This window comes from Camelus dromedarius, chromosome 5 (genome assembly GCF_036321535.1).
Source record: "Camelus dromedarius isolate mCamDro1 chromosome 5, mCamDro1.pat, whole genome shotgun sequence".
Classification (NCBI taxonomy): domain Eukaryota; kingdom Metazoa; phylum Chordata; class Mammalia; order Artiodactyla; family Camelidae; genus Camelus; species Camelus dromedarius.
Genome location: NC_087440.1, coordinates 19,448,988 through 19,467,197, shown reverse-complemented (window position 1 = coordinate 19,467,197; position 18,210 = coordinate 19,448,988). Strand labels below are relative to the sequence as shown.

At 36.4% G+C, this 18,210-nt stretch overlaps 1 protein-coding gene across 1 annotated transcript in view; it reads left to right on the top strand.

Moving 5' to 3' along the window:
- Positions 1-18,210, top strand: part of TRIM69 (tripartite motif containing 69) — a 48,860-nt gene that overhangs the window by 10,301 nt on the left and 20,349 nt on the right. The gene's annotated exons all lie outside the window — the stretch shown is intronic.

Genomic DNA, 18,210 nt, shown 5'->3' with positions numbered 1-18,210 from the left:
TAACTGACTTCTCAGTAGCTTCCCTGGAGTCTGGAGGATGGAAAACTAAACTTTTACATTCAGCTCCATTAGAGTCACTGAAGATTAATATCTACTTAAATCTCTCATTATATTTCAAGACAGAAAGTTAATTTGAGGGAGCAGAAGTTTTGTAAACTGTTTTCTATACCAATGTTAGTGCAATAACAATAATAGCTATGACCATTTACTGGGCACTCAGTATGTGACAGGGGTTGTTAAGCACATCATTTCATTTAATCCTCATAACAATCCTATGAGGTAAGTATTATCATCTCTAGTTTATATGTGATAAAATTGAGGCTTGCAAAAGAAAGGCAACTTTGGTTTATGGCTTTGTTTTTGTTTCCCAACCCTGATACCAATTATATGGTAAACCTGGTATGTAGTTTCTTAAACATCACTGTCCTTTCCTGCACCAAACTTTATTTTTAAATAGTGAAATAAAAATCTGAAGTACCTCTTTGTGAAATGTGGGGCCTCCTGCTCCATAGGTTTTGGAATCACAAACTTTGGAGGTGGAAGAGGAGTCTTAGGAATTCATATCTTATAGATGGAATAACTGATGCCCAGAGGAGTTAAATATCTTAGCCAAGGTTATTCAGTGTTCTGATGGGAGACAAGGCTTTCATCTTCTAGCCAGTATTCTTGCCCCAGGCCAAAGACTCAACAACATGTAAACTTCAGGATTTAGTACAACCATATTTACTGAATTTTGTTAAACGTTTTAGCCAACAACAAAACATTCAAGACGAAACAAAAAAAATTTGTTTTTACTTAGGGACATGGTTTCTAGGTGATCATCAGCATTTCACAGCCATTTATTTAACAAAGAATTTGATCCAATGAATGCCATGTACTGTCAAGGTAAGCAAGACACAGCACTACCCAGTAGTCCACAATTTAGGGAAGGGGCAGATGGGCAATCAACTAATTAAAATAATTATGTACAAGCATGTACAAAGATCTAGGGTACCACAGAAATGAGTAAAGAAATAGTTCCAGCTAGGGGTGTGTCCTACTCCCACAACCTCAGCAGACATTTGGCAATGTCTGGAGACAATTTTGATTCTCACAGCTAGGGTGATTCTACGGGCATGCACTGAGAAGAGGCCAGACATGCTGCTAAACACCCTAAAATTCACAGAACAGCTCTCCAACAACAAAGACTTAGCCAGCCCAAAATGTCAATAGGCCTGAGGTTGAGAAACTCTAGTATGGAGCCAGCAAAATATTTTCTACAAGGGCTGGGTGAGGGGAGAGTGTAAAGCTTGAGGGGCTGGTTTATGGAACAGATAATGACTGGGGTGGAGGAGGGAGCATCCCCAGAAGAAGGGGACAACATGTACAAAGCCACAGAAGCATAGCATATTTGGGCAGTCCCACATACCAGGGGAAGAGTTGTGGGCATTAAAGCTGGACAGCAAGGCAGGAGCTAGACATTCAAGAAAATATACTGAGTTAGAAGAATTACTGTAAGAAAAACTGGTTCCATGATGGCTCCTTAGAGGTCACTCAGGAGCACAGTCTAGGTATGTATTTCTATGAGCTAAAACTGCTGAAAAAAGCTATTTGTAAAGGCTTTTCTCACCTCACTTCCTTAGGGTCTGAGGTTTCCCAGGCATTTGTTACTTTCTCAGAGACAGAGTCTAGGCTGTTTCAAAGGAATGTGAGCTCTGAGAGGTGGAGTAGCTCTCTTAAAGCACGTAAGCTGGTGTCTGAATGCTATGATGAAATCACGAGCAGGGATGAGGTACTTACTTCTCATGCGTTAGACTTATAGTCAGATGATAATGCTTATCTCCTCTTTTGTAGAGCACCCTAGGCCAGGAATGGGGATATGTGACCCTTAAGATTAGACTTCCACTTTGAATCTAAATGAGTTGCCTTCCCCTCCCCAACAAAAAATGGTGGGCAGGTAGGCCATTCTAATCAGAGTTTCCCTTTCTCTTAAGCTAATGATGATCAAAGCAACTGACAAACTGTCACGGAACTGCCAGATCTCACTCTGGCCTCCCCCTTCTCCCAAGCTCCTGAACTTTCCCTCCTTCCCCCATACTCTGGGCCCATTCTTGGCAAGCGAATAGATCACAGACTCCTGGTCTGCAGCCATCCTAGGCCTGTTGAGCTCTGGTCCAAGTGCCTGCCTCTGCCCCCTGGTGGCCTAATGATAGCTTCATGGAGGTGAGTTACCTTTTTCTAAGTCAGCTGGTTTTTCTAAGCAATAGTGTGGACAATCGGATTACAGAAGAGGGTGTAAATATTAGATCATGAAAGAAAATTAAGGGAAATAGTTCACTTGTGGCAGCTTATAACTTCTATATTCTCTCCACGCCTTGAAATAACTGAGAATTTAGATAAGAGAAGTTGGTAGGGAAGTAATGGAACCCACCACAAACTTTTTGAGAAAAATTAAAATAAATGCTATACAAAAATGTACTTTCCTTATTAATGTAATCACGATATTATTTTAGATTGAAAAAATTTATTATGTATAACTTGATTTGCTTATAATATCACATTTGGTATTTTATATTTAAAGCAGAATTGATTAAGCATTTTAAATTGAATTCCTTCCTTTAAGGTTTCATTAGAGCTAAAATAACTGCAGTTTTATTCTGAACTTAGTGTTTTTCTGGTTGTCATACAGATAAAATTTTTATTTACAAGAAAGGTAAAAAACTCACTAAAATTCATCAACAAGAAATTGTGACACATGAGCCCTTATGTTCTGAGCTAACCATTTTCATCAGTTTCCACTTCCTATAAACTTTAATTATATGAGTATTAATCATTAAGATCAGGTTCTAATTTTCTCTATGGTGAGACTTAGACTTGTTCTTACCCTTCTGTCTTTAGCTGTTGAAACAAACAAAAAAGGTATAAGTATTTTGTTTATAATCTCTAGAGGAAAAAATAAATGCTATTGCCTATTCTTATTACATTCTTATTTCCTTAAGGCAAGGTGAGTAAAAACAGACACTATTCCATAGAAGTTAAAAAAAAATCATTTGTGTAATAGCGAGTTTCCTTTTAGCTCAGAATCTCAGGGAGAGTCTGGAAAGGACTGAATTAAATGACTTAAGATCTCTTTCAACTCTAAGAAGTTCTGATAAGTTAAAAAGTTCATAATCTTTCCTTCTTATGTGAAAATGGCAGGACATGTCAAGTATATACCTTGCTTTTATGGTTGAGGTGGCTGTGCAATGTTGTTTATCCTCTATAGATGAATAGTATCTCTCTGCTTTTGAGGTTAATTCTTCAGAAAACCTGCCCATCAAAGTTTAAAAAATTTACTTCGAAGGAGTAAAAGCTGAGCAACAAATGCTCTTAAATATGCAACAAAGGCCCTTTCAAAGCAGCAAATTCCGTTATAAATTTTATTAACCATAATTTCAAAAATCACAATCCAAAACTTCTCACAGAAAAAAAAAAAAAAACTTCAGGAAAAATTAAGTATCTCTTCTACAAGTTTCCAAGGACTTCATCATTCCTTGCCTTTTCTCTGTTCTAGGAGAATGCACAAGGTGAGTGGGAGGAGGGGGATAGGCTTCCTTAGAAAGGAATTCCTGTCAGCCAGGGGCTTTAGAAGGATGAATATCAATCTGTGACTTGGATTTCTCTCCCTCTTGCCTTAAGGTTAGATTTTCCTTAAGGGGCTGGCAGTGGGTGTGACTTCCTAAGATTTCCAGGTAGAGATATTTCAGAATCTTCTTTGGTTTCCAATTCGGTTCCTTCCTCTAGAGCAGTGGAAAGTTGTTCTAGCTATTTTGCCTCACAAATTTAATCCATTTAATAAATTCAATTGCATAAAACATTGACTGGTTCTCTAGTGATTCAGCGATTAGGATAGTGGGCTTTGGGGTCAGATAAACAGCTCAAATCCAGGCTCCACCACTTAGTTACTGTGTGACTCTGGCAAGTTATTTAACCTAAGTTTCAATTTCCTTAAAAATGGGATAATACCTATCTCATAAGTCTATAGGAGGGTTAATGTATGCAAAATGTTTTGCACAGTGAACGCTTGGTAAATATTAGCTAATATGATTAAAATAATTCCTTGATTTATAGCAGAGGCTATATGCTTGAAAGTCAGTGTAACTGGCAAAACTTCAATTGGCAAGATGAATTAAGAATCCGCTCACATCAACAATTAATAACACTAAACATAGATTTTCATCCTTCTAAAGTGTACAATTCAATAGGGTTTTTTTTTAGCATATTCAAAAGGTGTACAATCATCACAACTTTTATCTAATTTTAGAACATTTTCATCACTCCAAAAGAAATTTCATATCATTAGCAATCACTCCTCACTCCCCTCTTGCCCCAGCCCTAGCAACCACTAACCTACTTTAAATATATTTATAAAACATATTAAATAAAATTCCTAAATGGCATCCATTTCCAAAAGATACTGCATTTACAAGGATTAAAAACCAGCTCTGCTAGGCAAGCCTCTCTCTTAAATCAATTGGCCAGGTTCTCCCACAAGTTTTATCTTATACAGAATGTATCTAATTTTAAAGTTTTCAAGATAGTTTGAGTGGCTTAAATGCAACATTTTTTGTCCTTTCATATTCCCTGATAGGTATATTTTTCTGAGTTTGACCTTCTAAGTATATGCTGAGAGAGGGTGGAGAATAAACATATTGTTTTCCTCTTTATTTCCACAGAATTTCCCATTCAGTCTAGTACAAAAATGGAATAATCTTTTAGAAACTCATTTGTTATCTTTGGTTGATGGAATTAAATGAATAATATGTAAAATGATGGTAAATTTAAAATTCTCATTGTACAACAAAACCGTAAGAAATAGGACTAGAAATACGGGTTTGCAACATGTAGAGAATTCTGAATTCTGGGGCCCTTAAAAAAACCACAAAACTTATTTTGGTAGGCTATGGAGAAGAACAGAAGATTTTGGAGGCAGAGGAGGGTGAGCATTTATTTTTCCTATTAGTATTATTAATTAGACTTTGCAACTGATTAGATGATGGAGAAGGAGGAAGAAAACACTCAAAGATAACTTAAATTTCAAATCTGAGATATTGGTGGTGCAATAAATAGAAATAGGGAAGTCACGAGAAGGAATTGATTTAGAGAGAAAGACAAGTTCTAAGTCATGTTTAGTTTCATTTGTGGGCTCAGATTCAGATTTGGGCTGTATATGAAGTTATGGGAATAAATGGCTCACTTGGTAAGAAGAGAGAATACAACCAGAAGAGAGCTGAAGACAGTCCTTGGTGATTATTCACATAGTGAGAAGAGGAAGAGAAACCAGATGAGGCAAGGGAGTGGTCAGAGACAGGAGAACTTGGATAATATCCTATCACAAGAGTCAAAGGAGAGAATCAACACATCAAGGAAAATGAAGATTTAGAGTAAGTCATTAGATGATTGTTTAGCAAACCCCATGGCAAGCTTTAAGAAAACAGTTTTTATAGAGTGCTGGGGAAGGGGGTTACAAGAGCAGAGATTCAGTCAGATTACCGTAAGCAAAGAGGTAACCTCACTTATCCTGAGGATAAATATCCATTCCTCCAAGTCATTTGTTGAGCCCCTACTATGGCAAGGCATTGCGTGGGGACAGGAATCCAGGAAGAGCCAAAGGGACAGTGCTGTGGTTAATGTAACACAGCCACTGTCCACATTTGTTTCTCTATGTAATTCTTGTCTCTACCAAATAACGCTCTCCATACTGTATCTCTGCATTTTTTCCTGCCTTCTGATAACAATTCATCTCCTAAATTCTGTTTCCTTATGATTCTCCATGCCATGACCTTTCTGTCCCAAACTCTATCTCATGGAAATCTTTAAGCTTTTACTTCAACTGCCTATTTCCTGGTTCTCTCTTTGTTTCCAGAGCTAAATTCACAAGAGGTTCTGGTTTGCCCATATCATCTTTTTTCATTGAGTCACATCTTGGGTTGTTGTAGTCTATGGAATGGGTCAAAAACCCACCTGTATTTTTATCACCTGTGGCCTGGGGGGAGTGGAGGCCACATTGTGTGTGTAGGCTTGATCTTTAGCATGGATTATGGTAACAACAGCAACTGTGATTAACACATCTAGTAGGTATTGGGGGTGAATATTAGTTTAAAAATTCAAATGTGCAAAGAATATTGCATAGCCTTTTCTCTAACACTGCTTAATATTAACTTTGAGTCTCTATTCCTGTGGCTGGAGGGAAATTCAACTTGTAATCTTTGAAGAGATATCCATATTGATTATTGCTGCAAGTCCATTACTCATTCTGGTTAAGATGGCATATGGAAGACATTTGAAATATCTTCCTCCTTCCCTCCTCTCAAGTCCTTCTCTAAATACATAAAAGGTTGTTTAATGAAAAAGAATATGAAAATAAATATATGTATATATATGCATGACATTATGCTGTACACTAGAAACTGACACTTTGTAACTGACTATACTTCAATAATAAAAAATGCACTTATATACAAAAAAGGTTGGGTAAATTGTCAAGAACAATTTAAGCTTTGGTTTTCAAATGGTAAAATAAAAATAGTGATTTTTTTCTCCTCTCAGAAATTCATCCTTCTTTAACTCAAAACTACAAGGAGAATGAAAAATAGACAAACTTTATTTGTGATGTAAGTTGAGACTTCTGTAAGCCTGGAGTACAACATATAAGTTAGGACTGCCCAATATAGTAAAAGTCAAACAGGAATGTGATAATGGATGCCTCGGGATGCAGAAATTATACAAAGTGAGAGTGACATAGCTCTCCAAAGAAAGTACCCCAAGACCCACAAGCCCTTGTAATGAACAACGAGAATAGGTAAGCAGGCTGAAGTAGGAGCTTTTTAAATACCCATTTGTCACAAAGATTTGAAGTGTAGGGAAGATGAAGATGAACAAGGACAAAGCCATTTCTGTGGGAAGCAGTCTGCTGGTGAGGAAGAGTGAAGGACAAAGACTCTGCATTGTAACAACCCTGCAATGCTGATCATGGGGACAAGTAAGGGCTATAAGAACCCATGCACATACTGTTTCGTAAAGAAAATAGCCTTAAATATGGTCCTGCCTCCATCCTCATGCAAATCTCTTGCAAACAGCTGATTTAGGAAGAACTCACTTCATTCAATGTTTAAAGAAACAAAAAAAAATTAGTAGCATCTATATAACAAGAGTTGGGGGAAATGTCTAGAGCAAAGCAAAAAGAACTATGTAGTTAAAGAATATGAAAAGGAAATTAAGAGAAACGGAGGCTAGAGTGAGAAGCTCTGGCATTTGTCTGATAGAAGTTTCAGAAAGACTAGGGAGAATAGTGGAGAAGTAATATTCCAAGAGAAAATGGCTACACTAGGTCCAGGCAGGCAAGACCCACGTTTGGGGAGATCAGGAACACAGGCAGTGTGAGAAACTAGGGGGCAAAGGTCTAAGAACTCAAGTCAAAGCATTTCAACAGAATGAGGTGAAAACATAGGTATGGAAAGAGAGCAACAGAAAGTCATCAGCGAGAATGGAGTTTGATGGGTAGTGAGGCAGAGGATTTTTATTTGTGTTCCCTTGGCTAGAAGAGACCTAATTACGATCGAAACTAAGCCCACAAGTAGAGGCAAATACAAATTTATAACTGGGAATGGAAAGTTAGGAATGAAGAATAAAGCAGCTCTGCATATTCAAATTCTCAAGGGGATGTACAGCAGATGGAGACAGCTCTGGTCTTAGGGTTAGAATTCTTTGGATTTCCTTGATTCTACCAGTGACTTAAGTGTCAGAGCAAGTTCTGAGTTCTAGTTTCCCCTTCAAGAGCATGAGAGTACCCATGGACCAATACTCAGGGATTCTGCCTCAGAATATGTCTTCTGTCTATATTTAAGTTTTTCATTCTTTAGAGCACATGATGTGCAAGTTGAAAAATAATCCCTGTACATTTAACATTTCTTTTTCCCCCATAATAATCTCACTTTTGTCTGCCTAAGATCTGATCCTTCAAGTCCCATCTTAGATACCCTAGACATTTCCTTTGGCCACATTCCCTAGTCAAGCATCAGGGGCCCATCTATTATGCTTCCCTAAAACATATTTATCTCCATTATACAAATTATCCTCCAACTTTGAGAAGGCCTCATCTCAGTCCCCATTTTTATATTCCTGGATCTAAGCCTTTCAGCTTTAGCATTTAGGAAAGGATAAGAATACATAGAGCTGGTAATGGTATATGCTGGGAGCAGTGGATGCTGGCATTTAAAAGTCTAAGGTGGGCAAGGTCATTTCCAGAATTCCAGCAGAAAACTCCGTAGAAAGAAGAGCCCAGGATCCTGGAATCTTGGCAGTCAATAGGGACAACAAGGTCCTCCAATTAGCTAAGTCAGGCAAACCCAACAGGGACCCTGAGACTCCAGGATTCCAGTTCTGGTAAAGATGTGGCCTGTGAGATGAAGCTCCAGACTTGCTTCTAGACTAGTCTCTCCTTGCTGATTTTAGAGCAGAGACAGGCTCAACCCATGGCTAATACTCAGATGAGAAGGAATAAAGATGAGTGGAATGGGGAGGGCAGTACCACCCCAAACCCTGGGCAATGAGGGAGCCCTTCCCTTGGCCCATGCTATAAGGCTCCCACTTAGACCCTCCAGCTATGTTTCTCTTTACAAGAAAAGGAGTCTATGAGACTGTAGAATCTACACTCTCTCCTACTTTAAATAACATGTCACATATCCAGGACTCTAAACTCCTCTGTCCAAAAGATTGAGTCCACTGTTAAGGCCTCCATAGCTCCCACAGGCAACTGTGTGCCCAAAGAGCAGACGTGTGCAAGTTGTGTGTGTGTGTGTGTGTGTGTGTGTGTGTGTGTATGGAGCTTGGTTGTGTGGTTTGGGTTTTCCACACACATGCTTATGAGGTATGGGACAGGGTGAGGGGGTTGGGAAGGGAAGAAGAATGGGCCAGAGGCTTCTAGTTGTACTTTGCCTTGACCCACAACTGCTAGTGGAAACCCAGATGTTAGCAGCTCATGGGCAGAGCCTCTATTCTACCCACTTCTATGCCCCAGCAAGTAGGAGCATTAGAACAGAGCTGGAATTATTGAATGTTTATTTCATAAGACTCTTAGATATTGAAATCAAAGCCACTTCTGGTGGCTACTATTTGATAATGGTAGCTATAATAACAGCATTCTGCAAAGCAGGATACTGTTCAGTATAAAAATTCTGGCTCTGGAGTCAGATATAGCTTCAATCTTTTAAAACTGAGGTAAAATGTACCTAACATAAAAGTAATCATTTCTAATTTTTTACTTTATTGAGTTATAGTCAGTTTACAATGTTGTGTCAATTAAAAGTAATGATTTAAAAACAATTTTAAAGTATACAATTCAGTGATATTTAGCTCATTCACAATATTGTACAACCACCATCTCTATTTAGTTCCAAAATACTTTCATCACCTCCAAAAGAAACCCCATATCATTAAGAAGTCATTCACTATTTCTCTTTCCCCCATCGTCTGATAACAACTAATGTTTCCTGTCTCTATGGATTTACCTATTCTGGATATTTCATATAATGTGTGAATTATATGTTACCTTTTATGTCTGGCTTCTTTCATTTAGCATAATGCTGTTGTAGCATGTTATCAATGCTTCATTCCTTTCTATGACTGAATAATCTTTCATTTGATGAAGAGGCCACATTTTGTTTATCCCTTCATCAGCTGGTGGAAGTTTGGGTTGTTTCCATCTGTGGCTAACGTGTATAGTGCTGCTATTAATGTTTGTGTAAAAGTTTTTGTTTGATTATCTATTTTCAGTTCTTTTTGGTATATACCTAGGAGTAGAATTGTTGGATCATATGGTAATTCTATAGTTAACTTTTTGAGGATCTGACAAACTATTTTCCACAGTAGCTGTATCACCTTACATTTTCAACAGCAATGTACAAGGGTTTCAGTTTCTTCATATTCCCACCAGTATTTGCTATTTTCCATGAAAAATGGTAGCAATCCTAATGGGTGTGGAGTGGGATCTCATTGTGGTTTTTATTTACATTTCCCTATTGATATTGAGCATCTTTTTATGTGCTTGTTGGCCATCTGTCTATCTTCTTTGGAGAAATGTCTATTCATTGGAGAAATGTCTATTGAAATCCTTTGCTCATTTTTAAATTGAGTATTTGTCTTTTTGCTGTTGATTTTAAGAGTTCTTTATACATTCCAGATACTGGACCCTTATTAGGTATAGGACTTTCAAATATTGCTCCCTACCCCAGACATTCTGAGTTGCCTTTTCACTTTCTTGTGAAAATTAAACTAAAGTTAGTTTCTTTTCTTGTGATGTCTTTATCTGGCTTTAATATCAGAATAATGGTAGCCTCATAGAATGAGTTAGGAAATGTTCCCTTCTATTCTATTCTGGAAGAGCTTGAAAAGGAGTGATGTTAATTCTTTAAATGCTTGGTAGAATTCACCAGTGAAGTTATCTGGTCCTGGGCTTTTCTGTGTTGGGAGTTTTTAAAATACTGATTCAATCTCTTGTTATAGGTCTGTTCAGATTTCCAGTTTCTTCTTGGGTCAGTTTTGGTAATTTCTGTGGTTCTAGGAGGTTTTTCTAATTCATCTAAGTTATCCAATTTGTTGGCATACAATTGTTCATAGTATTCTCTTATAATCCTTTTCTGTTTCTGTAAGGTCTGTAGCAATATTCCTACTTTCGTTTCTGATTTTCATAATTTCAGTCTCTCCACTTTCCCCTGCCCACACTTCATCAGCCCTGTTAAAGGTTTATCAATTTTGTGGATTTTTTTCCAAAGAATCAACTTTCAGCTTCATTGATTTTTCTCTATTGTTTTTCTGTTCTCTTTCATATTTCTCTAGTCTTTACACCATTCTTTTTTGCTAATTTTGTGTATAGCTTGGTCTTCTTTTCTAAGTTCTTTGAGGCAGAAAGTTAGGTTATTGATTTGTGATCATCTTTTTTACTGTAGGTGTTCATCAGTATAAATTTTGCTGTTAGCACGGCTTTTACCAAATCCCATAAGTGTTTGTATTTGTGTTTTTGTTATCATTCATCTCAAAGTTTTTTTCTAATTTCACATGTAATTTATTCTTTGACTCATTGTTTGAGTGTGTTGTTTAATTTTGACATATTTGTTAATTTTCTAGTTTTCCTTCTGTTATTAATTTATAGTGTCACTCCATTGTAGTCAGAGAAGATAGTTTATATGATTTTGGTCTTCTAAAACCTACTAAGACTTTTTTTGTGACCTAACACATAGTCTATCCTGGAAAGGGTCCTATGTGCACTTGAGAAAAATGCGTATTCTGTTATTGTTGGGTACAGTGTTCTATATATATCTGTTGGGTCTAGTTGGTTTACAGTGTTGCTCAAGTCCTCTGTTTCCTTACTGATACTCTGTCTAGTTTCTATTCATTTTTGTAGATTGAGTATTGGAGTCTACAACAATGAATGTAGAACTATCCATTTCTAACTTCAATTCTGTCAGTTTTTGCTTCAAATATTTTGGTGCTCTATTGTTAGTGGTGTAATGTTTATAATTACTATATCTTCTTGATAGATTGACCCTTTTATCAATATACAATGTCCTTTGTCTCTTGTAACAATTTTTGTCTTAAGTCAATTTTTGTCTAATATTGGTATCGCTCCTCCATCTCTCTTTTGACAAATACTTGTATGAAATATCTTTCCCATCCTTTCACTTTTAACCTGTTTATGGCTTTGATCTAAAGTGAGTATCCTGTAGGCAGCATATAGTTGGGTCATGTTCCTTTTATCCATTCTTTCAATCTCTGCCTTTTGAAGAGAGGTTAATCTGTTTTTATATAAACTAATTACTGATAAGGACTCAATTATGCCATTTGTTATTTATTTTCTACATGTAGTATCTTTTTTGTTTCTAAATTTCTCTATTACCACATTCAAATAAATTTTTTCATAGTGTACCATTTTGATTCCCTTTCCACTTCTTTTTCTATATATTGTTTAGTATTTTTCTTTATTGGTTACCAGGGGATTAAAATTCCTATCTGAATTTTCTAATAATAAAGTGTGAATTAATACCAACTTAGTTTCAATAGTACACAAAATTCTGTTCCTTTCATCTCCATTTCCCCTTTTATGTTGTTGTCACAAATTACATCTTTATACATTGCATGCCCATTAACTTATGTTTATAATTATTGTTTAAAGAATTTAAAAATCATAAGGAGTTAAAAACCAGAAACTAAAATAACTTTGACTTTTATATTTACCTATGTTTACTACTGTTCTTTATTTCTTCATACGTCTTCAAGTTACTTTCTAGTATCCTTTCATTTTAGCCTGAAGGACTCCCTTTAGCATTTCTTGTACAGTAGGACTACTAGTGATGACCTCCAACAGTTTTTGTTTATCTTGGACTGTCTTAACTCCTCTTTCAGTTTTGAAGGTTAATTTTGATGGATATAGCATTCTTAGTTGATAGGTTTCCACCTCCCCGCCACCCACACTTTAAATATATCATCCCACTGCTTTCTGGCTTCCATGTTTTTGAAGGAGAAATAACCTGTAAATCTTATTGAGGATCTCTCTCTTTTTTTTTTTTTTTTAACATTTTTTATTGATTTATAATCATTTTACAATGTTGTGTCAAATTCCAGTGTACAGCACAATTTTTCAGTTATACATGAACATATATATATTCATTGTCACATTTTTTTCTCTGTGAGCTACAATAAGATCTTGTGTATATTTCCCTGTGCTTTACAGTATAATCTTGTTTATCTATTCTACAATTTTGAAATCCCGTCTATCCCTTCCCACGCTCCACCCCCTTGGCAACCACAAGTTTGTATTCTATGTCTATGAGTCTATTTCTGTTTTGTATTTATGATTTTTTTTTTGTTTTTGTTTTTTAGATTCCACATATGAGCGATCTCATGTGGTATTTTTCTTTCTCTTTCTGGCTTACTTCACTTAGAATGATATTCTCCAGGAGCATCCATGTTGCTGCAAATGGCATTATGTTGTCGGTTTTTATGGCTGAATAGTATTCCATTGTATAAATACACCACCTCTTCTTTATCCAGTCATCTGTTGATGGACATTTAGGCTGTTTCCATGTCTTGGATATTGTAAATAGTGCTGCTATGAACATTGGGGTGCAGGTGTCATCCTGAAGTAGGGTTCCTTCTAGATATAAGCCCAGGAGCGGGATTCCTGGGTCATATGGTAAGTCTATTCCTAGTCTTTTGAGGAATCTCCATACTGTTTTCCACAGTGGCTTAGCAAACTGCATTCCCACCAGCAGTGTAGGGAGGGTTCCCTTTTCTCCACAGCCTCTCCAGCATTTGTCATTTGTGGACTTTATTGAGGATCTCTTGTACACAATGAAATGCTTTTTTTTTTCCTGCTTTCACCATTCTCTTTGTCTTTGTCATTCAACAATTTCACTATAATGTATCTTGACATGAATATATTTGAATTTATCCTGTTTGGAGTTTGTTGAGTTTCTTGAATGTATAGATTCATGTCTTTCATCATATTTGGGAACTTTTCAGCCATTATTTCTTCAAATATTGTTTCTGCACCTTTCCTCTCCTCTCTTTCTGACATTCTTGTTATGCTTATGTTAGTATACTTGATGGTATCCCACAGGTCTCTTAAGCTCTGTTCATTTTGTTCATTCTTTTCTCTTTCTTCTATTCAGTGAATTTTTAATTTGTTGCTGTACTTTTCATTTCTAAATTTTCTATATGGTTCCTTTTCATTATTTCTATCTCTTTATTGATATTCTCTATCTGATGAGACATTGTTCTTTTGGCTTTCTTTAGTTCTTTGTCCATGGTTCCTTTAGCTATCTGAGCATATTTAAGATAGCTGATTTAAAGCCTTTGTCTAGTACGTTCAATGCTCGAGTTTCCTTAGGGAAGTTTTCTGTCATTTTTTTCTCCTGTGAATGGGCCATAATTTCTTGTTTCTTTGCTATGCCTTTTCTGTATAAAACTGGGTATTTTGAATACTATATCATAGCAATTCTGGAAATAAGATTCTCTCTGTCCCTGGTATTTGTTGCTGCTTGTTGTGGGTTGTTGTTTTTATACTCCATGACTTTTCTAAACTATTTTTGTAAAGTTTGCTATCTTTGTCATGTGTGGCTCTGAAACCTGTGTTCCGTTAACTTTATGGTCAGTTAGTGTTTTGACAAAGTTTGGCTCAAATGCTTGGCACCAAGAATAAAAAAAAGAAAAAGAAAAAAACTAATCTTCCAGTCTTTGCCAGTTGGCTCTGTGTTGGGGCACTTCTTCAACACTTAGCCAGGCCACTTACATCTCTGCCTTAGCCTTTACTTCTTGCTCATGTGGATCCTGATGGTCAGCTGGAAGTGAAAGCACTGGGTCTTCTCAGTCCCTTTCTGAGCATATATCCAGACCTGGGCATGCACTTGGGCTTCTCAATTCCCTAGTACACATGGGAGCTTTTAAAAGCTCTTGTTCCCGATGTATCTTATTTTCCAACTTCTTCCTTCCCAGGCTTTTTGGGTTTATCCTATTATCCCTTCCTATAGGCTGCTGCATCCAATACTTTTGCCTTTAAGTACCTTCAGAAAAAGCCTCCCAGAAGCTTCTCCAGCCATGGGAACTCTCTGGGTTGGGCAAAACAAAGGGCAAGCCCTTGTTCTGACCCTTGGGGGAGCCACCAGACAGAGTAGCAAACATCACCACAATTCTTTTGAGAATAAGGTCCATATTTCCTCTGGCACTAGCAACTTGCACCTGCCAAAGGGTACACCACCTGCCATCTTCATGGCTTCCACCAATTTGGGGAGTGAGGAATGGTAAGTGAATGATTGAAAACACTATAGTACATTCTTACTACAATGTGGCAGCTTCTTTCCTCCTTAAGTTTTCCCCTAGTTGTTATAAGTTTTTTGGCTAGATCCTAGTGTCCTGCAAAGATTGATTCTGACAGTTTTTGCAAGTTTATTACTTGTTTTTGAGGAATTTTCCCAGGAGATCCCTACTCAATGATGTCATCCTGAGTTGGAAATTTTAATCCACTGTATTTAGTACTTACATTTAAAATTTAGGGCTTAAGCATATTTAGTTAGGCAAGGAAATAAAATGAGTCAGGCAGCTGGTAAAGGCCCAGTTTAATGTTCCTCTGGAGAAAAGTGAGTAATGGTTACCATTTCAATCAGTAGAAAGGATGGGGTCTTTTTTTAGTTTAATGCTTTGTCTGACCTATCAAAGCTACTCTTTTTTTATTGGTTGATGTTCTTAAAGTCTACTGAAGCCTCTGCTGGGTCCCAAAATTGAAATCCCCAAAACGTTAAGAACTACAAATGAGGGGTGGGAAATACTAGATAATTATATCACCTGCTTGATCCATTGAGTTTGGACTTAAGCACCTGAATCTAGATATAGTGAGGGCAGATTTTCTGACTCCAGAGATCAGTTTGAGAGTAAAAAAGAAATCACTCAGAACCTGGGTCCTAATTGGCCAACTGGAAAAGAATCTTTCCTACCCTTTGCTCTTCTTTCCCTCTCACTTTTTCTGTGTTTTATCCCCCCCGCCCAAAAACTTGCCCTTGATTTGTGGCCCTAACCTTACACACAGACAAAGAGATGGGTCATGTAAATGATATAGTTAGAGCAGAGCCAGGAGAGCAACATCTAAAAGAATACTAGAGCCTGAGATTCTATGATTTAAAATGTTTTACTTTGGAATACCAGTTCAAGATGGCAGGCTGCACATACTGTCCACCTTCTCAAAATCTTATAAAAAGTTCATGAAGTATATATAACAAAGAATAAATCCATAACTGTGCTAGAACATAGGGAATAGACAGCAATGCTACCAAGAACTGGGGGATTTTTACACAATATAAAGAAAATGGGATTTGGTGATATAGAAACCAAACTGCTAAAAAATCTGCAACAGAACACTAGAGAAGGAGAAGACTGCTGAAGTGTTAGACTGGACAAAACTTTTACATTACTCTAAGTTCAGTGATGGCTGTAGAAGAATAAGGCTAAAGAAATGTCAGTTGAGTATTAACTGAGAGATTGGAAGATGGACCAGTTCTTAGCTCTGTGTAAACGGGCATTGTATTAATACCAGGTATAGCTGGCAAGAGCTTCTCTCTAAATAAAGCAGGATAGTGCTGTCAATGTGGGAGTGAAATCTGAAGAGAGAACAGGACAGTGCTCCAGGGAACTTCAAATTCTTACAACAGATGTGGAAACTTGACATGCTGAAGGGATGTTTATATGTTGGCACATTCCATCTGATTCATTTAAATCTTCCATTTCACTAACTTCCTAGAAAACAAAGACCTCTAATGTGCCAAAGAGGCCCACAGAACTGCAATATCAACAGATCTAGGCTCTCCTTTTAAAAGACAGATATTTAAGAATCATCAGATATTTGAGAAATACCCACAACATGAAAGAGAAATCTCAAATTACACTAGCAAAACCAATAACCAGCAAAGAAACCAAGTTACTACTAAAAAAAAAGAGAGTTAAAAAAAATTAATCTCTATCTCAACAGAGATTAAAAGAGAACAACTTTATCCTGGAATATTTAAGAATGGAATAACTAGAGAACAAGAAAGTACTCTTAGAAATTAAAAATGATTGCCTTCTAGCCAAAAACAGCTCTGAGAAAAGGTTGAATATCAGAACAAATGCAGCCAAAACTGAATTAATGGGTTAGAATATCAAATTTAAGAATTCTCCTAGAACATTGAGAGAGGGAGAGAGAGAGAGAGGAGCTTTAGACAAAAATTAAGAGACAAAGAAGTTTTTAAAGTTAGTAGATTTAATGTCTGTGTCATATGAAGTCTAAAGGAAGAAAATAGAAGATAAAAAGGAAGAAATAACCAATAAAGTTAAATAAAAATTATCTGAGCTAAACAATGTTTTGACTGGTTAGGCTAAAAAGATCACTTAATACTGAGAAATACTGAAAAGAGAAATAAACTTAGAGTTATCCTGCTTTAAAAAATGCAAATTTAAAGATTAAAAAGAAAATCCTACAAGTATCTAGAAAGAAATTGACTCATTCCTAAAAGAAATGAGAGTCAAACTGGCATTTGATTTCTCACCTGCAACACTAAATGCAAATAATAGAATCAAAAATTCTAAACCTACACAAACTATTGTTCAAATGCTAGGGCAAAATAGGGTTGTTACTACTGGAAATGAAATTACTCCAATGGAATATACTCCTCATTCAGTTTTTCTTTAAAAATTACTAGAAGATATATTCCCTAAGTTCAATTTCTGACAATACTGTGAACCATTTATCCTGGAAAACCTACCACTATAAGACACCTAGAAATGACAGTTAAGATGTAACAAAAATCCTTTGAAATGCATACCTGAGTGTACAAGAAAGTAAAGAGAAATTTCCAAGTCAATAAAAGAATATAGTATGGAAAGCAGTGTGATGGGTTGGAATTACTGAGAGCTGTAGCTGCACTGAGAGCTTTTGTGTATCTCAGAAGAACCCAGATTTAACAAAGTTTAAACACACACCAAGTGGGTTTAAATTGGACCTGAGACACTGGAATAAAGGTAACACATTTGAAGAGCTACATCCTCAGTGAAGGAGTGGTAAAAAGAAACAATAAAGAATCTTAACTATCTTGATCTGGGGTCTGAGTGATAAAAAAAAAAGTCTACTTGGAGAATTTTTAACTAGAAGCTTGCCCTCACAGAGTTAGGCTTAAAATTTACAATTCTCCTATGATCTAGAAACTTGAAACCAATACTATTAACACAACATGGTGGAGGGTTGGTAGTAATCTGGATCTCCAAACAGAAATAAACACATATATTCCCTGTAGGGACGTACCTTTAATCTAGGCAAAATATAAAATAGAAGAGATTTATAAACTGAATTACACCATAATTAAGAACTTCTGCTCATGGGAAGACACTATAATGGGGGTGAAAAGACAAGCCATATAGTGAGAGGTGGAAGAAGACATTTAAAACACAAATAACCAAAATAGTATAAAATAGTATCTGAAATATATAGAGAACTAGTAAGAAGCAATAAGAAGATAAACAACTCATTAGAAAAATGAACAAAAGACTTAAATAAGTATTTCTTCTCTTAACAAAAGAGGATCTACAAACACATTTTAAAAATGCTCAACTGCTTTAGAAATCACAAAAATGCAAGTTGAAGCTGTACAGAGGTACCATTATACATTTGCTGCT